This window comes from Schistocerca nitens, chromosome 1, assembly GCF_023898315.1.
Source record: "Schistocerca nitens isolate TAMUIC-IGC-003100 chromosome 1, iqSchNite1.1, whole genome shotgun sequence".
NCBI classification, from domain to species: Eukaryota; Metazoa; Arthropoda; class Insecta; order Orthoptera; family Acrididae; genus Schistocerca; species Schistocerca nitens.
Window position 1 is genome coordinate 893,393,618 of NC_064614.1, and position 26,669 is coordinate 893,420,286.

At 41.5% G+C, this 26,669-nt stretch overlaps 1 protein-coding gene across 5 annotated transcripts in view; it reads left to right on the forward strand.

Annotated features, from left to right (window-relative positions):
- Positions 1-26,669, forward strand: part of LOC126192013 (unconventional myosin IC) — a 431,394-nt gene that overhangs the window by 326,920 nt on the left and 77,805 nt on the right. Inside the window, exon 1 of one of the 5 annotated variants that reach the window (XM_049932573.1) lies at positions 15,889-15,987. The exons of the other annotated variants lie outside the window; for them this stretch is intronic. The gene's annotated coding sequence lies outside the window, so the exon portion shown is untranslated. Of the gene's footprint in view, positions 1-15,888; positions 15,988-26,669 lie in introns of those variants that run through there. 5 annotated transcript variants of the gene reach the window in all.

Here is a 26,669-nt window from a genome sequence, read left to right on the forward strand (position 1 = left end):
GTGCTAGTACAGGAAAGTCAAAATTTTGTGCTGCGTTTTAATAAAGTCGTACTTACGTGTAGAGTACACTGTACCATGCTTTTTAGTCGGCCTCAAGGAGAGGAAGTGGACTACTGAATGTGTAAGATAAAGGTTTTTTTTGTTTTTTTTTAAAGATGTATTGCTGTTTGTACCTTAGTAATGAAGAAAGTTACAAGACAGGCAATCATGCTGGTTAATGTTCCCCTGTGTACTTGTTTTTCATTTTTCTACTGAAAAAAAAAATACTTTTTGGCCTTTAAGATGGGAGTTGTAGATGGTGTATTGAGGAAAAAATCTAGGATAGGTACTCTTGTTCAGAAACTTGATCCAACGACTTCACAGAACGTCGAAGTAACAGGAGCCGGCTCCTGCTACTAGGCCACCCCTTCGGTAGCAAACGTGACTCTGACGGACCGCAGGCGGAACGTGTCACAATGTTGTTCGTTATTCAGTGATCGCCACGGTCGCCAGTCTGTCTTGGCTCGAATGAATGCCTCGGCACATGTCGGTTTCGGACACAGGTCTCCACGTCCAGTTTATTTTCTTCCTGGAACCGAAAAAAAACTGGAGATTTTAGAGGGTTCCAGGAGAAAAATAAAATGCGGATGGAAACCAGTATCTGAAACCGTCGTCCACCGAGGCAAGAGAGCAGCTAGTTCAGTCTTCTCCACTGGCGATGATGGCAATCATTGGTGATCAGTGAATAGCAAACAACATTGCCGAGACGTTTCGTCTACGGTCCGTCAAGGTACAAAATCACGTTTACTACCGAATGCGCCTCCTAGTGGCAGTCGCTGGCACACCTGTAACTTCGACGCTCTGTAGTGTCGCTGGAAGATGTTTCCGCTTCCGCTCACGGATTCCTATCCTCGATTTGTTCCTCAAGACACGTTCTACAAAAAAAAAAAAAAAGGTTCAAATGGCTCTCAGCACTATGGGACTTAACATCTATGGTCATCAGTCCCCTAGAACTTAGAACTACTTAAACCTAACTAACCTAATGACATCACACAACACCCAGTCATCACGAGGCAGAGAAAATCCCTGACCCCGCCGGGAATCGAACCCCGGGCGCGGGAAGCGAGAACGCTACCGCACGACCACACCCTCTACAACCCCTCGAAGTTTATATCGCAACACTTCTGGGACACCCCATAATATAAACGTAATATCAGTGCATGTATTCCTGACCAATCAAGAAGCGAAGGATCCCAACGTGACATACTATATGATATTCATAGACAGTTATCTGAAATGGAGTCAGCCGTCTCCAACACTGAACAGCGGGACATTCTTGTGACCGGTGGCTGTTGTGTAAGCTGTTACGGTGGCCGATTTAGTCACTAGCGCATAGACTGCTGCAGCGACGATTCTGCTGTCGAGATAACGTCGCTCGCAGACTCGATTCGAAACAGACGAGTACTAAGATTATGCTTTCTATTACATTATAAAACAAATCAAATCACTAACAAATATTATTACTACTAAGTGTTCTTGGCGGGAAGGACAGTAGTATGAAAGCTCCAACATCTTGTCATTCCGCAGTACTGACCGGGATTCCAGCAGTCATTTTTTCCCACGTACCGTACGTGAATGGAAGACAAGAAGGGGAAGGGGATTAATGGCGCACTGTGTGTCCTCCCTCGCCGTGATTTACGAAACACAATGGTAGATTAACTCATTTATTTTATTACATGTTGGTTCCACCAACCTTTCTGGTTTGTATTGTTCACAGGTCTTAACCTGGTAGTTAACTGCGTTAAAAATGCTGGCATAGATTGTTGGTTAGCGAGATCTGGGTATTATAAAATTGGATTCCAGTGACAATATGAATGACTACGTGTCTCAAAAGTAAAATCCGACTGGTTAGAAAATTTGAATGTAGTGCTCTGCAGAACACTTATGTGGGTGTCAGAGGGTACTTCCATTGTATTGTATGCCTTCGCGAAGCTGTGATGAATCTAATGGAATGTTCACGATCCTTCGTATGCAGGAGCTGTAGGACGATCCTGGGATGCTCCAGTAAAAACTAGTTCTTTGATTGTTGTATTCGTCCATTTGTATTCGTCCATCATTTCTCTGACCGCCCCGTTATGCGTACGGTTGATATCAGGTTCCTGTTTCTGCGGGTACGATAGATGGTTATCTGATACGGGTGTCGTATAAGCAACCAGTATTCCAGATAGAAGGTACAAGTATTTTGTAAGAAATGTCTTTCATAGATTACCTCAAATATTTGCATAGCATACTAATAAAACGACCCCTTCGATTTTTTTACTCGCAACTGAATGTTTTTGCTGGTTTGTTTCCTTTGTTCAAGCAGAGCAGTGGCGGATACATATGGGGGGGGGGGCACGCCCCCTCCCCGTTGCGGGGCTGCCCATATTACCACCCGCGCCGCCCCCGCCAGTCAGCCCGCACGCTATTCGTTCGTTTCTTTCGTCAGTCGACTCGACTAAATCGAGTTATCGAGCAGTTTTACTTTCCTATGTAGCACGAGCGTTCACCTCATCGTATTTTATACGTTTCTGTCTGGCACACGGATAGCTAACATACACCTACGAGGAAAGTCGCGGCCATTCTAGTGATCTTGAATAGGCGCATAGAATTCACCATTTAAAGAAGAGAACCACAATTGTAGCTTTTTTATGTCATAAGTAGGAATTGTCTTTTATATGAGTATAATCAGTTTAAATAAAACTTTCTTAAATTTTGCATGTGACCTGATTATTTTTTATTGCGGTAAAAGTAACGGTAGCTCAAGATATCTTTAGCGGCCGCTCCTTGAGGTTTTTCTGTATCTGCCACTGAAGCAGAGTTAATCACGGCTGTTGCCATAACATTACAGACACCAGTAGCTGCGTCAGAAGTAAAAAATGGGTACTGTAGTGAACAACAGCGTTTCTTTTAGGAGTTTACGAAGTTACGTGTCTATTGGCCTGCTTCCAGTGTGTAATAAATCATAAGCACCGTTACAAGTATTGGCTAAGTATCAATATTTTTAGTGGATTTGTTGCAGCCGAATATAAAGCTTTTAAAACGTCAAAAAGTACGATCTACGTAATGAACGCGTCGCATGGGTTTTTATCACTATATTTGGGGGGCGCCACGTCTCTTTTATGGAGTCACTTTTTTCGGCATGGCGATTATCTTTGAAGTAAATCGTTCTGTTTGAACTTAAAATATGTGCTAAGATTCTGCGCGAGTTAATATGTGGTTCATCTCCTCTGTGACATTTCTCTCGGCGCAATCTTCTAGTCGCTGCTGAATGATTCCGCACTAAATGCATTGAGTCCGGAAATCGTGTGGAATTTTATTTCTCTTGAACAGAACTTGGATTATTTATCATTGTAGGCTGTTTAATAGGCGCACTCATCACAAACACCTGACGTCTACGAAGAAATTAGATATCATCTTGTTCGGTTAAAAAGTGTGTTATTGGTGGACGCGAATCATACAGGTTTTGGATCAGCTGTGAAAGCAATGAGTTATACGTACTTCCGCTGAGCTTTTTCGAGTGGTAACGAGCAACGCGACTACTAGAGTGATCAGCGACCCTGCCAACTGTAAAACCCTTGTCCCAACAAAGAAGAATGTCGACGGCGGCTGTGTTACATCGCTCTAATGTGCGCTCTGCTGGCCCTGGAACGTGCCGACACGCTGCCTTTTTGCCGTACCCCATACTTTCTTTCTTCTCCAAAGGACCATGAAGGCCGGCCACGAGTTTCTCCAGAATCTGACTCAATGATTTAAGCTCCAGAGGTCCTGCAGACAGTGCATAAGGCACAGAACGTCCCTACAAAAGCTTTAAATGACCGAACATACGAAAAATTATTGTGATATAATACTTATAAGCCTTAGATTTTTTTTACAATCGTATTGACCATCTAGGATCACGTTAACAACTTCAGTTCCTCTTCTTCCTTTGTTGTTGTTTCCTATTTTTCCAGTATTCCCTCATTTTCTCCCCATGAAGTCTCTTCCTTTCTTCTGACCATGTTGTTCCCGATTTTTTATTTCTTCTGCTTTGAAAGCCTTCCAAATTTAGTATTTTGTTTTTAAAACGGTTTCTTTGTGCTATTTCTGATTCTTTGATGTTGTTTCTTTCAAGATATTTTCTTACTTCTGTAATCCATGCTATTGTCGATTTCTTCTTCCAGAAAAATAGGAGTATTTGTTTTGTTAGTCTATTTCCATCCATTCGGTAGAGATGTCCAAAAAAGGTTAATCTTCGTTTGGCCATTACTTCAGATATTTTCTCTATATATTTGTAGATCTCCTCATTACTTCTTATTTTCCAACCATCTGCAGTTTTCATTGCACCCATTATTTTTCTAATAATCCTTCTTTCCAGTATCTCTAGTTTGTCCATCTTATAGTTCATCGTTAGGCATTCAGATCTATATAAACATTCTGGTCGTACCACTGTAGTGTAGTGTTTTAGTTTTGTTTTTCTAGATATACATTTCTTGTTGTACATATTTTTGGTCAAAGCATATGCTCTTTCCATTTTGTTTATTCTTACATCTATTGCAGATTTTTCTAGTCCATTCTGTTGTATAGTTTCTCCAATATATTTAAATTTATTTACTCGCTCTATTTTACGTATTTGTGTTTCTATGTATTTTGGTGCATTTTTTATATTTGTCTTGAATTTAGTTTTTTCAGCTGAAATTTTGAGACCAGTTCTGTTTGCTAATTTTTCCAGAATGGTTATTTGAGTAACTGCGTCTGTCAGGTTTTCTGAAAGTATTGTAAAATCATCCGCAAAAGCCAAGCAGTTTACCTTAATTCCATTTGTTTTCCTTCGCAGAGTTATTAGTTCAATTTTGTGATTTTTTTAGCTCCGAATTCCAGATCCTTACAATTTTTTCTAGAACACAGTTAAACAGTAAAGGTGATAAACCGTTACCTTGTCTAACATCAGGTTTTATTTCAAAAGTCTGAGATACTTCTCCCATAAATTTGACTTTAGATACTGTACCTGTTTTTTTTTTTTTTTTTTTTTTTTTTTTTTTTTTTTTTTTTTTTTTTTAGCGTGGGGACACTTGGCTGCATAGAAGCACGAAGGCAGACCGACACACACACGGTGTCTCAAACCTTTCACATCGAAATTATGCATATGGTAGAGGAACCATAAGGAAGTACCTTGACTTTAAGAACTAATAACCATATATGAATATTTAATTTTTGCTGACGCAAACATTACAGTAAGGTGACAGCCATGGGGTTGCGAAATGGACATATACAGATGGCGGTAATCTCGCGTACGGAGGGTATACATGGCCAGTGTATTGAGAGTTGTAATTTGTACTCAGGTGATTCATGTGGAAATCCTTCCGACGTGATTATGGCCGCACGGCGAGAATCAACAGCTTCCAACGCGGAATGGTAGTTGGAGCAAGACGCATGGTACATTACCTTTCGGAAATCGTTAGGGAATTGAATATCCCGAGATCCACAATGTCAAGCGTGTGCCGAGAATACCACATTTCAGGTGTCACCTCTCACCGCGGACAAGGCCTTCACATGACGACTGAGAGTCGCGGCGTTTGCTTAGAGTTGTCAGTGCTAGCAGACATGCAACACGGCGTGAAACAACCGCAGACATCAATGTAGGAACTATGACGAATGTATCCGTTAAGACCGTGCAGCGAAGTTTAGCGTTAATGGGCTATGGCAACAAAAGACCGACGCGAGTGCGTTCGCTAAAGTGCTACATCGCCTGTAGCGCCTTCCTGGGCTCGTGACCATATCGGTTGCACCCTAGACGACTGGAAAACCGTAGCCCGATGAGGTGACTGCCGTTTTCAGATGGTAAAAGCTGAGCTGTGTTTACATGGAGTGGACTGGGTTCTCTGGTTCAGCTAAACCGATCATTCACTGGAAATGATTAAGTCCGTCTACTTGGAGACCATTTGCAGCCATTTCTGAACTAAATGTTTCCCAGCAACGATGGAATTTTTATGGATGATAGTGCGTCACGTCTGCATCTACATCTACATTCATACTCCGCAAGCCACCCAACGGTGTGTGGCGGAGGGCACTTTACGTGCCACTGTCATGACCTCCCTTTCCTGTTCCAGTCGCGTATGGTTCTCGGGAAGAACGACTGCCGGAAAGCCTCCGTGCGCGCTCGAATCTCTCTAATTTTACATTCGTGATCTCCTCGGGAGGTATAAGTAGGTGGAAGCAATATATTCGATACATCATTCAGAAACGCACCCTCTCGAAACCTGGACAGCAAGTTACACCGCGATGCAGAGCGCCTCTCTTGCAGAGTCTGCCACTTGAGTTTGCTAAACATCTCTGTAACGCTATCACGCTTACCAAATAACCCTGTGACGAAACGCGCCGCTCTTCTTTGGATCTTCTCTATCTCCTCTGTCAACCCGAGCTGGTACGGATCCCACACTGATGAACAATACTCAAGTACAGGTCGAACGAGTGTTTTGTAAGCCACCTCCTTTGTTGATGGACTACATTTTCTAAGGACTCTCCCAATGAATCTCAACCTGGCACCCGCCTTACCAACAATTAATTTTATATGATCATTCCACTTCAAATCGTTCCACGCGCATGCTCCCAGATATTTTACAGAAGTAACTGCTACCAGTGTTCCGCTATCAACATAATCATACAATACATGATCCTTCTTTCTATGTATTCGCAATACATTACATTTGTCTATGTTAAGGGTCAGTTGCCACTCCCTGCACCAAGTGCCTATCCGCTACAGATCTTCCTGCATTTCGCTGCAATTTTCTAATGTTGCAACTTCTCTGTATACTACAGCATTATCCACGAAAAGCCGCATGGAACTTCCGACACTCTACTGGGCCACAATTCGCGTTTCGTTTGAAAGAACATTCTGGACATTGAGCTCAGATCGCACGACATGAATCCCATTGAACATTTATGGGACATAATCGGGATGCCAGTTCGTTCACAAAATCCTGCACCGGCAACAGTTTCGCAATTATGGATGGCAACAGAGGCAGCATGGCTTTATTTCTGCAGGGGACTTCCAACGACACGATATGAGGAGGTTTCCCATGACTTTTGTCACCTCGGTGTGTAGCAATAACCTAAATTCATATCAACGGTTCAGACTCAATACATGCGTTACAAAATCTTTGGGCAGAACAGAAGTTAGTCATTCGGCCCCGCTTTTTTTACACGTTGTTTATGATTGATGCTCCATCAGTTCAAATGGCTCTGAGCACTATGGGACTCAACTGCTGAGGTCATTAGTCCCCTAGAACTTAGAACTAGTTAAACCTAACTAACCTAACGACATCACACACATCCATGCCCGAGGCAGGATTCGAACCTGCGACCGTAGCGGTCTCGCGGTTCCAGACTGCAGCGCCAGAACCGCGCGGCCACTTCGGCCGGCCTCCATCAGTGCTTCCTACAATGTATTCTTCGAAGTGTACATTTTACGGGCGAGTTTTTGGGTGCTTATTGATGAACCTTCGCCCATACTATCCTGTAAAGTTGTAGTGGGCGAACAGTTCTTTCTCGAGAAACTTGGCTGTCTCTTTGTGGATTGAATGATCCTTTTTCTCATAGGTTTCTATCCATGGCATTGAATCTCTTCCAACTCACACTTTCTTGTGATAATTTTCTCAATACACTAATGGGCGATATCTATCAATTTCGGGGATTGTACAACTTACATGCAATCACGCACTATACCCAACGTACCTGTTAATGGATTAAAACACGAAAGAGTGATGTGTGTGGCTGTGTGTGACAGCCCGGATCGCCAGAACATATAATCATGGATTGTGCAATGGACAGCCGGTCGGTGTGGGCGAGCGGTTCTAGGCGCTACAGTCTGGAACCGAGCGACCGTTACGGTCGCAGGTTCGAATCCTGCCTCGGGCATGGATGTCTGTGATGTCCTTAGGTTAGTTAGGTTTAAGTCGTTCTAAGTTCTGGGGGGCTGATGACCTCAGAAGTTAAGTCCCATAGCGCTCAGAGCCATTTGAACCATTTTGTGCAGTGGACACATGTAACAAACAGATGGAGAAAGGTGCATGTTGACAGACAAAGTCTTACATGACGTAACAAGGGATTGAACAAAATAAGTCAGAAAACTACATAATTACGAGTTAGAATAGTATCTGACAGGGAGACATTGAAAATATAGAACCCAAAGAACGTTGCAGGAATACCGCCGAGAGGAAAGAAAACAGGGACCGACGAGAACGTGTGGTGATGGCCTATGAGAATAGTTAGCGTGATGGCCTATGAGAATAGCTAGCGATAAGTCAGTTGAACACAATAAAAAAGACCGAAGTTAATTCACCAAACAATTTACCTGACCAATAGAAATCTATTGAGGCATACGGGGATGTGGATAAATAGAGGATGCATCCCCTGTCTGACACTCCATGTATGCACAAAGAGATAAACTATAGTAACCGTCTTTTGTTGGAAGATAACTTTAGGTAGCATAAAATCAAGGAAGCAGAGCATAGCAATGCCCTGTAGAGGGCTGCTCTTAGTTCACACATTTCTTGCGCTGATACCATGACGTGATACTCTGATGTGCTATAGATAATAAAAACAACGTTGTCTTAATCATCAGGATTCAAAAGGAATTAATTGTTACAGTGCTCCATTAATGAGAGGATTTAAAATAAAATAGGTGTGTCAGATTAAGAGAGAAATATGATCATCAGTATTAGAAATAAGGCATTACATGTATTATACAGGGCGTTAGGACTACAGGTACAGATTTATAATGATCGGTATCTTAAAATGTGCCCACTTCAGTGCGTGAGTTGTTTTTTGTCTGCTTCTAACAGGTTTCCACGTAATTTAAAATCTGATATTTTTCGCTCTATTATAACTACATCTGTCAGTATAGACAATCCATTTTGCGCCCATGCATCCACACTTCAGTATCTGACCTGCTGAAGAGGTGAAAATAAAATATTCGTGGCTTGCTTGTGCCACGCATACTTGGAGGCACTAACCAACCTAAAAACATACTAATCGCAATAGATACACAAACCTGCCAAATTTTCCGGTATTCCCACAAGATTTCCAGATCTTGGGGTAGTTTTTCGGTTTTCGGGATGAAGTCTCGGGTTCTTCGGCCGACGTTCATCTAATGATTTTTCTGACGTTTCGCCAGCACGAGTGGCTGGCATTTTCAAAGCTTCACCCTCCATTGCCGGTGGTGAACTGGAGGCGAGCTCGCGGCCGCAGGCTATATGTACCTGGCGCGCCAACGTCCGAGGGCTTCTCCGCGGTCATTTCCGGTGCGGTTCTCCTCTTGCTACCTGCGACGGTCGTTCGCTGCAGTACGGGAAGCCAGGATCCATTTACCTTAAGGCTTTCCTCTTTCTTGTTGAAACTGTTCGCGTGTTTTTGGATTTCTACAGCTTCTCTGAACAAGCGCGTGTGATAGTGCTTCTCTACAGCCAGAACTTCCATGTCGGCGAATTCTATTACGTGGTCGGTCTCATTCAGTGCGTGCTCTGCCACGGCCGATTTCTCCACCTGCCCCAACCTGCAATGTCGCTTATGCTCTTTGATCCTGGTGTTAATGGATCGTCCAGTCATTCCGACATAAACTTTTCCGCATGTGCAAGGTATACGGTATATTCCCGACATTAGTTATTTACGAAAGTGCCACTCAGCGACGCCCTGGAGCACATGAGTTCCATGTTCCCGCAAGACATCAAAAAGCTCTTCCATGCATGCCTCACCACGAGCTATTTCACGTGGAATGGCGATTTCTACGAACAGCTGGAAGGCGTCGCCATGGGTAGTCCTCTCAGTCCAGTGGTGGCCAACTTCTTCATGGAACAATTCGAAGCACAGGCACTGGACTCGGCGACTTGCAAACCTAAGGTGTGGTACAGGTACGTCGATGATACTTTCGTGGTGTGGAGCCATGGTGAAGAACAGCTCGGTGAATTCCTGAGACACTTGAACAGCCTCCATGCCAACATAACATTTACCATGGAAGTAGAAAAGGATAAGAAACTGCCATTTCTAGATGTGCTGGTCACAAGGGACGGCGAAATCCTGGGACACAGCGTGTATCGAAAACCGACACACACGGACCGATACCTGCACAAACTGTCAAACCACCACCCGAGCCAGAAAAGAGGCATGATTAGTACGCTCGTAACGAGAGCAGAACGAATATGTGAGCCTCAACACCTCAAACGAGAAATGCAACACCTGGAAACTGTTCTGAGGAGCAATGGGTACTCCACAAATTACATTAGAAGTGTAACAGAGCCAAACACTCGGCGAAGTAAGGAACCAGAAAAAGAAATGTCGGGTACGGCCTTTCTGCCATACATTCCCAGAGTGACGGACAGAATCGGCCGTATATTGCGCAAACACGGCGTAAAGACGATTTTCAAACCGACAAGGAAGATCAAAGAGTGTCTTAGATCGGCGAAGGAGAAAAGAGACCCACTTGCAATGTCGGGAATATACCGTATACCTTGCACATGCGGAAAAGTTTATGTCGGGATGACTGGACGATCCATTAACACCAGGATCAAAGAGCATAAGCGACATTGCAGGTTGGGGCAGGTGGAGAAATCGGCCGTGGCAGAGCACGCACTGAATGAGACCGACCACGTAATAGAATTCGCCGACACGGAAGTTCTGGCTGTAGAGAAGCACTATCACACGCGCTTGTTCAGAGAAGCTGTAGAAATCCAAAAACACGCGAACAGTTTCAACAAGAAAGAGGAAAGCCTTAAGGTAAATGGATCCTGGCTTCCCGTACTGCAGCGAACGACCGTCGCAGGTAGCAAGAGGAGAACCGCACCGGAAATGACCGCGGAGAAGCCCTCGGACGTTGGCGTGCCAGGTACATATAGTCTGCGGCCGCGAGCTCGCCTCCAGTTCACCACCGGCAATGGAGGGTGAAGCTTTGACAATGCCAGCCACTCGTGCTGGCGAAACGTCAGAAAAATCATTAGATGAACGTCGGCCGAAGAACCCGAGACAGAAGCCAATAGGCAGTTTGTCAACAAGTGGCCACGAAAGCCTTAACAATTTTGTATTTCGGGATGAACATCGTTTTCCTCCGGATTTTCAACTCCCGGGCTTGTTCCCGCCCTCTGCATTCACATCGCATTTCAGTTTTGACTTTCGATAAAAGCCGCTATTCTGAGATTGGAGTGTTTGAAATTCGACTGAAAGTCGACTGATAATATTATCGATAATGCCTTTTCGCAGTATATCGCTGCGCTTTCGTCATTAACTCAGGCCAACGGCCTTGTCGCAATGGTAACACCGATTCCCGTCAGATCAGCGAAATTAAAAGCTCATTTTTGTGTATCGTGTGAACTGTTCCCATTGTTAAGTAACAACAAATGAACATTCATCAGCAAGTAACTTGTGTAAGTACGTAACTTCAGAGCTCGAAAATAGTGATCTTAAAATGTAGCCTATATTATGTGTGTTAACATTATTTATAGTCTTCTTCTGTGTAGCCTTTTCTCGCTACGTTTGAACAACTCGCGACGCATGCACGCGTTAAATTTTTGCGATTTGGGATCTTCTGGATTTCTGCGTTTGAAAGTTGGCGGGTATGGGTACAGTTATTAACCTGCAGAAGTAGTACATAGTGATGCATAGTGTACGTTGTTTCGTAGTTGTCCTCAGTCAGAAGTACAAATATCTGCGGTCATATTCTTAACACACTGTATAACGCACATTAGCAATTTGCAAGTCAAGGAAACAGTGATGCACGATGCGGTTACGTGGAGCAATTTAGCTATGTCTGATCTGGACGTACGGATCTGCGTCTGCTGATACCAGGACGTATTCCGCAATCTTCTGTGCTGTGACGTGTATCCTCGCAAACGTCTTTAATGTTAGCACGGAGTTCTCCAGTTGTCCGTGGTCTATTCTTGTACACTCGGCTTCTAAGATACCCCCACAAGAAAATGGGGGTGGGGGTGAGAGTTAGGTCAGGTTATCGGGGGGCCAAGAATTTTTTTGAGATCATTCGGTCACCAAAGAAACTGGTTACACGTTCCATCGAGGCGTTAGATGTGTGACACGTTGCACCCTCTTGTTGGAAATAGCCTCCTTTAAGTTCGACGTCATCCAGCTGCTCGATAAATATATTGAAAATTAAAATGCCCGTATAAATTGTAGTGTCTACGGTCGTATCAAAGAAGATCGGGCCAGCAATCCTAAAAGCTGACACTGCGCACCACGCTCCAACGTTTTCATCAAGCAATGGTGTTTCGTGAATGATCTGCTGGTTTACACCAGCCCAGTATCTGCTGTTTTGTGTGTTGATGTAACCTCTCTCTTGCGTGAGAAAATTAAATACAGGGAACATAAAACCAGTAATGGTGACAGACAAGCAAGACAGTACGCATTTCTTCAGTCCTTAGGTCCCAGCATTGTTTTTCTCTCTAATCTTGTTACAGCTTAACACGCCCGTGCTTTCTTTTCTGCGAAAGAATCTATTAACTCATCATAGTCTGTCAAACGTTTTGCTAAATGAAAAATCAAAATGTTGTCTAATACTGTAAACGATGTTAATACGTATAGTGCCCAAGACTGGTGTGGTTTCTATATTTTTACGTCTATTTTGTCACTGTCTGCTAGATAAAACGAAATAGACCTTTCTAATACTGCAGCGATTGTAACACGTGCCAAATAATCGAGACTGTTTTGGCACAAATGGTCATTTTTATCTACCTCATTTACGTAAATGACACGACAGAATATAATTGACGAATTGCTAATATCAAATGCCTATTACGCCTACTTCAAGCAAAAAGTTTTATGTTAAGAAACATTTCGTTCATACGCTCCAGTTTCTCAAGCACGAGGTCGAAGAGTAGTAGAAGTAAGAAATTTTTATCCAAGTTTGGAATCGTCATATTCTTCCAGATATTTGTGTGATGTCCCCGTTCCTTTTCCTTCCTCGTTGTAACAAACAATCTTGTCGTCACTAATTCTGTAACTATACCTGTCCCTGTCAAAACTTTTTCTCCGGTTAACTTCGCTAACCCTGCCAGAATGACACGTTCAGTCATCCCGCGTTTATTCTCCGGTTAGGCGTTACTACGTGTTCGTACGAGAACAGAACTTCAGCGGCTGCTAAACGAGGACTGTAGAACTGGCCCTTAGTAGTGTAGCGATCTGGCAAAAATTTCCTGCCAAAATTTCATTTTCTTGGATATGTCAAGAAGATGATATGTAATCTTTCTTTCGTGTTGTTGGTGTTAATCGTTTATTTCCACTCTGTTAGTCTGAATTTATAGATATCGCTAATAATTATACCAACATTGATTATCTGATTTGTTCCATTATATAAATGCTTCATTGGTACACCCAGTCAACCACATAAACCACAGCGATTGGCATTCACCCATTCTCGGGTTTATTCGGCTCAGCTCGTTTAGCCCCGTCCTCTTTTGTCTGCGAGAAAGTTTTTTTATTTCTTGATGCAGCGGAGAATCAACTGGCAGAGACATCACGTGCTCTATGCACGCATTCAAAAATCACCTTATGATTTCGTTCAGAAATCAACTTAGAATGTGTTCAGAAATGTTCGAAAACCATCGGGGATGCGTTTCAAAATCGTATGAATAATCAGTAGACCAACGTGCGTTGGATGCTAGGCGCTTCTTGAAATTAAGTTTTTTTTTTCTCAAGAATATGAATTAGGGTGCTCCCTGAAATTGCCGCCCGGGGCAGATACCCCGGTTTGCTCCCCCCCCCCCCACCCCACCCCCCGGTTTGCTCTCTCCCCCCACACCCCTCGTCCGTCCGATGTGGATCCGGATCTGCATTTCAGTGACAATTAATATACCCCATACTGTAAATCATGCTGTGTAAGTAAAAAAATGGGCACGTGATACGTTAAAAGGTTTCTCTAGAATTTTCCTCTTTCTCACTGATGCTTTGCATAAATAATGAAAGGAACTGGGAGGCAACATAAGGTGAGCAATTAAACATAACAATACAATGTTTTTCGGACGGCCAACAAAACAAACCGCTGCGAGCAATCACGGGACAAAAGGAAGCTAGAGAAAACTTGTCCCTTGGCTGCGGATAAACATGGCCCATTGTTGTCAGCAACAAATAAAGAGGCAATTCTACTGTAACTGTTAAATGCGACCACGAAAGTACCTGGAGTCAGCTCTGCAGAAAAGCACCCCTAGACTACCAATATCGCTGAACACTAATTTTACATAATATTATTGAAGCTCTACCTACGCTACTACAAAAAAAGGCAGTAATATTGTTCAGTATTTACTCTGTTTCGGAATGTTGGACAATCTCGACGATGCTGTTGTGATAGTTGTTCTGCTCTGTGAAAAGTAGAAAAAAAGGAATGTGAATTAAAAATTGGTTTAAGAAGTGTCAAAGACTTACGAGAACTTATTCAGAGACATGAGGCTGAACGAAAAATATATATCATAATCTGCTAGGCGCTGATCGTCCAACATTTGATACATAACTGGAGGCGGTTGCCCCCATGATCAAAAAGCAAAACTCAACAATGAGAGACGTATTTTTATCACGTCAGCGCTCATGTATTACGCCACGAAGGCTTGTTACTGGCATTTCTTTCGAAGACTAGGAATTTACAACTACAGTTTCACTTCAAAGTATTTGTGACATACTTACGGAAACGTGTCCTGCAATAATAGGTGCACCATAGGTTTGTATTCTGGTAAGTAATTTGTTCATGGCTTGCATCATATTCATTTTTTAATATCTCCCTTTGTAGCTGTAGCGCACATTTCCCTGTAGTCACACGATTTCCGACATACAGACAGCGAACACAGAGATGTCCATAGACTGCTGCACACGATATACTGGCAAGGATTTTGTCAATACTGTCCAAATACGGCACAGTATTTCCAGGCAGCGCAATATATTTCCCAAGTTTTTGATGTGCTCAATATTACTGCGCAACTTTTCGATCTGGCCCCTACATGTTCGGTATTATTGCGTATCCGGAAGTACTGGGAAATAATATCAGTCATCTAGGACCCACTAAAGGTCATGTGATACAAACCAGCTTTCTATTAACCCTTGCAGTATCAGGGGAGGGGAGGGGTACTTTATGCCCACCTCTTGAAAACACTGTATTATACTCAGATTATATTTTAATATTTTTAAAATTAAAATTTATAGTTTTTTATGAATTCATCTACAAGATTCCATACATGCTTCAAATTTTTCAATTAAACTTAACCCAAAAATTTAAGTCTTAGTTCAATAAATGTCGTATTCAAGACCTTACTTACATATCAATATCTGTTTAAAAATATTGTTGGCAGTAAAAGTCAATTACAATGAACAAAATTTGCATGCTTAAAATTTTTTCATGGTGCGCTAAAAGGAATTTTCAGGTTCTGGACCTTTTTTACAAATAAGTACCTCTTTAAAAAGTATGTTGTTAACACAATTCAACAGTTAACGAATTTTCATTTTTTTAAGTTTCTAGGGTGGGCATAACGTTACTCCCCTCGCCCTCTTGATTATGCTCGTTATGGAAAATGCCTTGGTATTGCTAGGGTTAATGTTCACCTATGGAGCTGATCATAGCTGTGAAGATCTCATTGGTTAGCTCTCATTTAATTGTTGAAATATCATTTCTTCTTTATTTCCTGCCAATAGTAAGTACGACAATGAGACACGCTCCACTGAGACGCGTCCGTTAACTTTCCTGGACTGCACATGACTGACAATCCGGAATAATGCTATTGTCCACCAGTTGCTTCAGAAGAATCACATCTCGGAGACCATACACTTGATATTGTAGGAAGAGGGGAGAAGAGCGAGTTATCTGTGGCCGTGTAGGGAGGAAATGTCGAGGTGATTGATTAGCGCACCTGTCCGTTATCGAGGCGCATGTTATCAGCAGCGAGGCGAGGCGGGCCCAACCCGGCAACAGTCGGTGGGCTGTCGCTGAACGGGTTGCCACGCCGACCACAGGTAAGCTGACGCCGCACTTCCCGTACTTAATCCGCCTCTTTACTATTATCTTATACTCCAAGTCCTGCTGGCTGTTACACAATGCCTCTCCGCGATCACGCTGCAACAACATTTGAACGATTCTTCGCGTATTTCTATAACGGTATTCTGCGAGCGCAGTTTTCAGCACTCATTCGTTTGAAAACCATATATAATGTCGCCATTTCTCAAAGAATCAAGAGAAGAAGCATATCGAGTTTAAGATCAGAGATATTTCTCCGTTCGTTGATTCAACGGTTGAAAATCGAAAAAAAAGTTAGTGTGGAAAGCATATTGTTATTAGTTACGCATGTGAAATACATATAGAGCACTTGACGTTTCGCATCTTGAACCTTGTTTCATCTGCTTTGTTACAATAATATTGCATTATTCACCCTGATCTGGTAGCACATTTCTTAGTTGGTAACGTGACTATCCGTGTAACTTCCGTGCCAAAGGAAGTCGTGCTACTTTTTTTATTGCATTTGTATTACAATCGCGTAAAATGTTACAGCTTCAAAAATATTCTGCTTTCTTTATTCTCTTACGTACGATGTTGTCTTCATAACACTCGGACACTATTCTAGTAAACGAAACATAAATCATTAAAAACAATTTCAGCAGCGAAAGGTGTGTAATTTTATTTTTGTGGTTTGTGGAAATCATCGCAATAATAAATGAAAACATTCACTTTAATTTCGGTGTAAGGCAAGTAACAATGTCTTCACTTTCATCTCTGTAAGATTATCACGGAGCATCAGATCTCACAAGGCGCTGCCTGCTAAGGGACTGCATATAAAAAGTTTAGGAGAGGACGTGAGAATGTGTTTCGTTTGCACTATGACATCCATTATGTTTGAATGATATTTACGCCATTTGACTGTACAACTTCTTTATTTTATATTACCGATTTTGCCATGATTCCAGTTGTACATTGAAATGGCGGAAATATCATTCAAACGGTATTACATGACAGTGGCCCAAAAATATGAAAAGACAATAAACATCGATTATGCTGCTGTTAAATGGAGGAAAATATTTACTTGAATAGGAAATACCAATAAACGCCTGATTCTTTAAAGAATGGGACTAATATGTACAAAACAATTTCAAACGTCTCTTTATTTTGCAAATGAGTGAGTGAATTAAATGTTTGACTTCAAGTATGTAAGCGAGAAAAACTTTAGAAAATGATTGGAATTTTGTTTTAAAGGTTGTTGGAAGCCGCTAAATGCTCTTATTATCAAACATTGTATGCATACATTCTATGTAATTTGCGCTACGTTTTAAGCAAAAAATAATTTTTCACGCATCTCAATGTTCATAGCGCCATATTTCCTGAACTGTGTGTCGTACAATCATATAACTTTGCAGATACATTTACTGGCATATGTGGAGGCTGTCTGCAAAATGTTTAGCAAATAGTAAAGAAGTTATAAATTAAACCGTCAAGCTTATGCGGCAGTTTTTCTGCGTAAAGAGCGAAAATGTAGTAAGCGACGAACATATTTCCTATCACTTTGCGGGGGTGTCAGCGAGAAAAACTTTACTAAAGGTTTGAAATATTGTGTAAAGTTTGTTGCAACCCCCTAAGTGCTCTCAGTCTCATGGAAAAATATGAGTATTTGCACGTGATGGGTTATGCTGCCTCAAGACTATAGATAGTTCCTAACTATTAACACTTGTCTTATTACGTAAATCCTTTACCATAGGATTTTACCTCTGGATACGGACTTTAGGAAAGCATTATATATTTTTTAAATTAGGTCAATAATTATACGAAGCATTGAAAATTAAATATTTGTTGCCCCTGGAAGTTGTTAGTTAGGCAACCTGAACTGGTCTGTGACCAGTTCGAGTTTTCCAGGATCACTTCTGATTAATTCCGGGATGGATTCTTCGACAAAGCATGTTCTGTTTCACACCCTTCTTTAGCTGAGCCAGTTTTTCGTATGTAGTGCTTCACCGTTGAACAGACACAAAGCCATAAACTAAGTTCGATCTGACAAGTCGATAAGAATTGCCATTTTGTGCATGCTGCGGTCAGGCTTTTTCTGCGTTTTCTACGGTTGCCTGTCATCCTCAAAATTACAGCGTATACCCGCCCTCTTCTTCTTCTTCCGGAATCTGGAGTACAGTTCTTATATATTAGTGAATTGTCAACTTCTGGAAGTAAGTAGATAATCGTTTTTCTGGGACATAATATTTTTTTATGTCGCTTGTAAAACTTACTTCTTGTGGCATGACGTGTTTCGAAACTGACCAGTTCGTTCAAATAACATAGGCAGTTTCAGTATGTGCCCTCCCCCCGTGAATAATTTCTACAGCCGCCCATTGAGAGAGTCGATGAGCTCGGTGGCGTTGGACGATCTATTGACTACAGGCTTCTTTTCTTCCTCTCCACCTGTAAATAACTTATGGCACAAAAAAACGAGACATGCCGTAACTTCGTATGCTGACAAATGTGTTGCATTAGTGGAAGTCGTCTTCGACGTAGGTCTTCCTTGAGCCCACACGCCTTCATTCGTTCCTTATAATGCTCAAAACTGTTCTGCATTGCGTTTTTAGTGAGCGTGCACCGAAACTTAGAAGCCGTTTTTGTCATCTGCTGCAGTAAATTGTCACAGCCTCAGGAAAAGTTGTAAAGATAATGCAACATTGAGAAACAACTGCGCGCTAATATGCCACGACATGTATGTAATTATTAATGCGAACAATCTACTTTTCTTTTTCATAAGACCCAGTAGTGTGGGAAGCGCTTCTAAATGTATGGCCAAATTTCTTCACTGCGACATTTTTAAAACCAAGTGGTGAAATTTATTTTCACCACGATCATTATTTGCTAAATTTAGTAACGACTTCCTCTGCATGTGACGTATAAAACACAAACCTATCTCATGAATTTCGGCTACATGTCTTTACTAACGTAGCAAAAGGTACCGGCATTGATTTCTGATCGTTCCTCTTTTGTAAAAACATCTACATTTCAAGAAATACATCAGTCTGATAAAGTACAACAAACTGAGGAAACAAAACAATTTTTTTAAGGTTTTCTTCACTTGATCGCTGATGGTGTCGCACAGATCCCAATCTCATTACTTTTATTTCTGTTCAAGCTGCGCTATTTCGCATAGATAACTGGTTCGAATTATGATAACGTGCCTTGTCTGATATATGACAAGCATATTCTCAATTTTTATTACGCAAGACTGTATATCGTAATTGTATACCACTGTTGACCTCTCGTGCCAGCATAATCGACTGAACGAGTGGCTGTGCAGCGGCGACAGGGTTGTAGCCTATCACCGATGTTGTTCAGTCTATATATTGAACAAGCAGTAAAGAAAACAAAAGAAAAAAATGGAGTAGGGATTAAAATCCACGGAGAAGAAATAAACACTTTGAGGTTTGCTGATGACATTGTAATTCTGTCAGACAGCAAAGGACCTGGAAGAGCAGTGAACGGAATAGACAGTGTCTTGAAAGGAGGATATAAGATGAATATCAACAGAAGCAAAACGAGGATAATGGAATGTAGTCGAATTAAGTCGGGTGATGCTGAGGGGATTAGATTAGGAAATGAGACATTTAAAGTAGTAGATGAGTTTTGCTATTTGGGGGTGGCATGGAGAGCTGCATTAAACCAGTCTCTGGACAGAAGACCACAACAACAACATTTTCAATACAATTCACAATGGTACTCGTTTTTAAACAAACGTAGTAGGAACAAAAATCCAATATCCGTATTAATTATGTTACCAAAACAATGTATTTGAGACTAATACCTCCAAAGATGTACAATGTAAACGGTGGGAGTGATACTACATCGTTACAGTAGCTCAAAGCTTACTTGCAGGTACATCATTCCATAGTTTTGAATGTAATATACACTATCATTCGCTCAGGAGGACTCATTACATCAACTAGTACGTCTATCCATGCAAGCACACTTTCCGCTGCCTAAGTAAATACAGTTAAACTAATTTAGTTTCATTATTTATTATGATCCATTTACCACCTGAAGATGATGGTGATTCATGTCGTCGCACAAAACTGAAAAACTCCTCACCGTCAAGACAAACACACTGAGCTACCGCTCGCGGAACATTGTTTCCAATCATTTGACCGGCTAAGCCTCGGATCGCAGCCTATGAAGCCGTCACGTGACGTCAGCCTAGCAGTAGCAGTAACCGCACCAACAAAGCTGGCAGTTCTTCTCAATGGCGACGTACCGCGCCACACTGTGTGGAGGCTCGGGCGCTGCAGGAAAGCCTCGTGAAGGCGCCCAGACTGTTTGTATGTGCTCCTGAATTCTGGACAAGCAGTCTAACAATAGTAGCAATGAGAACAATGGGGGCAAAGCAGATAGTGCCCTAAAGGAAACGCGAAGTGCGTGCTGCTGCGGCAGATTGGGAAGCCCTGCTAACATTTGGGGCCCACAATTCGAACAGGAGTCACTAGTACATTCTCTCGGGCACACAAAGTAAGGTGTATTGGGGAATCCTGAATCGAATGACCAAGTCCACTGACCAGGACCCTAAATTCCCGTGCTCAACTTTAACGCAGATTACAAAAATTACCATTTGATTTTAGTTTCAACCTTCGGGGGGGGGGGGGGGGTGTGGCTGAAGCCCGTGCCTATGGTCCACAGAAAGTAGGCTGCTGTGGCTTAATTATTATGACACTTTAACAACAGTGACTCTTTCACACCCTATGTGACGCCCATGAGCCGAGATAGCGTCACCAGTAATTTTCCTGACGCCAGATAGCCCACACTGCGATAACGGAGCACTTCTCTGCAGCGTGTTTACCATCAAGGTGTCCAGCAAGCTCCTCCAAATCCAACGTTACTGAAGGCCCTGACATGGATTTGGAACAGTTTTAGAATTCAAGAAACTACGAGGGGACTTAAAAAGTGTACTCACTATTATGACAGGCCAAATAACTTCTGTTGAATGCAGCAGTACACTGCAGACATGTCACTGTTTTCCAACATAGTCCAGAAGTCCCTGTAAAGCAATCGTTCAATTCTTCGAGGACAGAAATCCATTCCTTGGTCACGGAGCCATTCGAGAATGTGGACGTCCTCATCGTTGGCAGTGGCAGATCCCTCCCTCGCGGATGTCCTCCAAGCTTGCCTCGCATGGTGTAAGATCTAGAATGTACGGAAGTTCATTGCAAACCTTCCATCGAAAACGTTGGAGCTGAACTTGGGTTGTACGCATAGTTTCGAATGTTGCATTGTCGTGCGAGAGAACAATTCCTTTTGTAAATACATAAAACTGCAACCAGTCACTTTTTTGAATAGTTATTTATTATTCCACGAACCGGTTTTCCAACCTTTTCAGGTTCCTCTTCAAATGGTTTTCTGTAAGTTACATCACTATTTCTAGCATAATGCTGGGTACTGGCTCTGTGACAAGAAGATGGAATATGCTTTAATGTTTCGCCACGAGTATTGTTTTTCTGTGTACATGGATGCAAAATTTTACTTTTGTACTTACTACGTCAGTATGTGCGGCTTTTTTCTGTTAGTGCCCATCTATCTGCTTCCATTTTGATGGCGAGGTGTGTGTAACTCACTTCTTACACAATCTGTGTGCATTTTCACTGTGATAGCATCCATTCAAAAAAAGTGTGGTTGCAGTTTCGTCTATTTACATTCAATTAACAGCCACGGATTCCTTTGTTTAATTTTCATGCACTTATTCTTTATTGCACTGCCAGACCAATGTCAGTGCTGCACAGTACGAATAGGCGGTAATGGCTACGCCGTTGCCATAAATGCTGTGTACGTAACTCCACAGACGGGCCCTGATCTGTCGGGGGGGGGGGGGGGGGGGGGGGACAAACCAGGGTATATGCCCGGGCGGCAATTTCATATTCTTGAAGAAGAAAATCTTTCTTCACAAAGCGCGGCCAGTTCTATTCTCGCAATAGCGCGGAAAACGCGTTGTACGAACACTTAAAAACGGGTAACCAGAGAATAAACGCGAGAAAACTGAACCGGTGGTTCTGGCAGTGTTAGTGAAGTTAACTGGAGAATAAGTTTTGACAGTAGCGCGAATAGTTACAGAATTAGTGACCACAAGATTGTTAGAACGCAGGAGGAGAAGAAACGGGGACATTACACACATTATGTGGAAGATTATTACAATTCCAAATTTATATAAAAATTTCGTAGTATAACACCGGGATCTATGTTTGAAAAACTGGGGAATATGAACGAAATGTGACACTATTTCCTAACATAAAACCTTTTGCCTGTCGTGGGCATTTGATTTGATACTTCGTGAGTTATGTTCTGTAATGTTATTTATGTAAATGAGATACATAAAAATGACCATTTGTGCCAAAACAGTCTCGCGTGTTTGGTGTATGTTACAACTGCTGTAATATTAGAAATGCCTCTTTCGTTATATCTAGCAGACAGTGACAAAATAGACGGAATGAAATCCAGAAACCACGCCAGTCTTTGGTACTATTCGTATTAACAGATTTTTCAGTATTAGACAACGACATTTTGGTTTTTCATGTAGCAAAACGTTTGACAACTTTGATGAGGTAATAAGTTCTTCGCAGAAAGGAAAACGCGCCGTGTAGCAAGATTAGAGAGAGGGGGAAAAAAAATGCTGGGGCCTAAAAATCGAAGAAATGTGTTCTGTCTTGCTTGTCTCTTGTCTTCACTGGCTTTGAGTTTCCTGTACTCAGTTTCGTCACAAAATATCCCACCTAATATTAGTTGTGAGACCTTTAAGGGCGGGTAGGATGTAAAAAGGCCGCCTGGGAACAGGAGAGACACCATAGGACATTTTAATTTCCACAGTTCTGAATATAGGTTTGTTGGGTTCCATTAAAAACTATAGGTTTGAATTCCACAAAGCGAAATACAGTGACGTGGTGCGATAGAAGAATGCTGTGTGAAGAGGCGTGGCACTGCACTTTACCCCACTTACGACCGAATAACATGTCTTAACTTTTCCAGGAACGTATACATGTTTTATATATCAAACTCTTTAGAAAGAAGTGCGCTACAAAGTGAACATATTTTTGAAAAAAAAAAAACAATTTTTCGAAATGTTTGACGTCATATCTCAAACACACGGGAGGGAGGGGGACACCACTATAAAGTTTTTACCCCGGTTCGGAAATATTGTAGATCCGAGGACTGTTCACAGCCTTCCCTCCTGACGGTACAAATTTGCATTTTATCCGTGGAGGTGAAGAGATGTTTGTCCATTCCATACATGCTCTTTGTTGCAAGTGTGAAATAACTGACCCACGTCTCACCGCCCGTAATGAGGCGGCCTAGAAAATAATTGCCTTCCTGTAGTAAGGCTCAAAAAAGTTCAGAGACGCAATAAATGAAATCGCTTTTGTGTGCACATAGGATGATCGCGGAAGCCAGCGTGAGCGCAGTTCCCTATACTGCAGACGATCTCGCACGATGGAATGGGTACTGCCTTTTGAGATGCGCATCTGCTGAGCAATGTCCGCGATTGCTGGGAATCAGTTCCTCAATTGCCTGGACGTTGTCGTCTGTGGTCAATGACCTTCCTTCCCGAACAGAATCACCCACGCCACCTGTGCGACCTTGGTCAGATTGTTGGTACCATTTCACTATGGCTGGTCCATGTACTGCCATAATTTCACAGGGAATCTGTATGCAATTTAGATGTTTTTCCCACAGGAATCGTACTCTCTCGTACTGTCTCGTACTGTCTCTTTGGTGTAAGTCTCTAGTTGCTGCGCCATTTCGAGCACACACTATGATGCAACTGTTATCTGTATCGCAAATGAATTGTGCCTTCAGGAAACCCAAAACATGTAACACACTTCTGGCAATGCGCCATTCCGGTTGTGCAGTGTATGTAACTTACTACTTGGAGTCTCCTCTTAAATAGGTCGCTAAGAGAGCCGGGTTAGGAATCAACCAAAGCCTTTGATCCAATATATCATGAAATTCTTCTAAGAAAGAAGGCTGAAAAACATGTAGGTGAAACTAGTTAGAAAATCGCTCTCAGATAACAGAAATCAGGCTTATGGCAAAAATGAACTCCAAGCTTATCACTCAAAACCTTTCTCATTAATCCATGGTGTAACACAAGACTCAATTTTAGGTATGTTCATATTCTTTGTTTTCATAAATGACTTCCCTCAACATGCTCGACACTCCGAACTGGTCCTGTTTGCAGATGACACCAATGTATTGATTGAAGGTGAAAATGAAAAAGCTGTTAGTCTGTATGCGAAAGTCATAAATGAAAAGATTCCAGAGTGGTTTGTGAGGAATAAGCTACTAATAAACTCTAAAAAAAAACAGTCACAATACACATCCGCACACAGCAAAATAAAATCCATTAAAACCAAATACGTCTATGGGAAACCAAAAAGTTAAGTGTCACAGAAACAAAATTTCTTGGCGTTTACTTACAGGGCATCTTAAATGTAAATCCCACATGATATCCCTAAATTCTAAACTACCCAAAACGACCTATGCAGTGAGAACTGTATAGAAAACAAGTGCTGAAACAGTTAGAGCAGTGTATTACACTCGCATACATTCCCAGTCATGGTTGTTATGTATGTAATAAAGAGCATGCTAAAAAAGGAAAACATATTTATTCAAAATAAATCTACCTGAATACCAAACAAGATCGAGTAGTGACATACACAGAAATCATAGTTATACCACCGTGTACAAGAAAGTTGTAGATCACTCAGGATCACAATTATTTAATAGGCGCCAAGTCACTTAAAGGCCATTAACAAAATACATACCGGTATCTTTAAAATATCCGTAACTTTGTATCTTACAGAAAACTGTTTTTACTCAGTATCACAGTATCTAAACTGAATCTGTAAATATACTGCACATCTGATGCCAAGAAGCTCTCTCCTGGAAAATATGTACATAAAAGTAGTGTAAAATGAGACAGCAAAAATGCCAATTGCATTAAATATACTGTATTGCATTGTATTAAATGTTAAGCATATCCCATTTAGGAAAAGAAAATTATGTGAAATGCCGATGTAAAGAATTTTGTGTGTTGTAAAGTATGCTTGTACAAACATCACAAAAAGGTAACCTTAGCAAATAATATTCAATGTAACAGTGTTTAAACTAATGAAACTTTGTCCGACATATTGAGTATAATATATGCACGTCATAGGTTTCAGGACATAAATAAAATATAAAATAAATAAATAAACCACCTCATCAGATCATTAAGACAACACCACCGACCGTGCTTGTCAAACACAAGAAAAAGTAATCAACCACGACCTTGTAGCAGAAACCATTATGTCGCTCCCTCTTAGCGCCAAAAGTAAACCAGTCGGGACTGCTGGATTAGGATTTGTAACTCAATATTCACACATACAGTCCAGTATCTCAACTACTGCACAATGTGACCTGGCATATCTATGAGTAACTGCATTCAGAACCTGATGACGCCAGTGAAACATCACCTTGCCTTTTCATTTCACATAACTTTTGCTTCACAACTGTAATCTCGTTTCACCTAGACCAGTATTGAACAAGGGCTCATAAAACAATTAACCACCAAAGAGTGGGAATTATCTTTTTTTTATGGAACCATGGTATTTTTAACATCAGTCAAAAGGTTTTTTCTGTAAATAATGTTAATGTGTATGAGACCAGTACAAGAAATTGTGGGGTAAAAGTATACTGATTATCGGTATTTTTATTTTATGCGAGTGCTTGAATGTCATGCCACCCAGAAGCTTATTCCACCTTCTGTCAAGAGTGGCATAAACCTCATTTATCGCCTGCCGTAGTTCTCATGGTGAAGGTGTAAGTGGATGTCATCCTAGTGATAATGAAGTTGTGAAAATGTGTTGGATAAATGTAATGAACCACCGATCAGTGTTTGCCCAAAAGAAGATAAATTATCAGTAACTTTAACATGAAAAAATTATTTGAGGTGAGAAACGTAGGCACTTAATATTTTATAGTACAAGCAGTTTCCCTAAATCACCACCAAGTGAGGAGGCACAGTTGTAAAACTCTAGACTTTCATTCAGCAGCACAGGAGTTAAATCCCTGCCTGGTCATCCATATTTAGGTTTCCATGATTTCTCTATATTTCTTAAGGCAAATGATGGGTTGTATCTTTTGAAAGGGGACTCATCCTTTTAACAGTGTTTATGTATCTTATAAAAATCCATCAGAATGGTTCACATTTGATTAGAATTAATGCCAAGACACTCATAGGATGATGCATCTGAACTTTCAACTGCTGTTCATGTATTGGGTTAGAATTTTTTGAACCTTGAAAGTGGATTGTGTATCTCTTTCATATCACTGAAATAAGAGTATCTTCATATTAGTATCCTCAAAAGGTCTTTTGTACTCCACATAGTGACTCTGCTGTGCACTTCACTGATTTGAAGTGTTGCAACAGAAATGTGTTCATGCAACTCTGTAGTAAAGCATCAATTTCCAAATGCAGTTCTGTGGGTCATCCTACCCCTCACTTCAGACAATTGATTGAGAATATAAATGTATAAGCTGCATATTTGTTAGTAATAGTATGAATTTTTACAACCTTCTTAAATAATGCTGTTTCCTAATTATAACCATTTCATACTGTTGGAGCAATTGCAGTGTTGACTTCTCAGCCTTGAGAGACCAGAAAAAT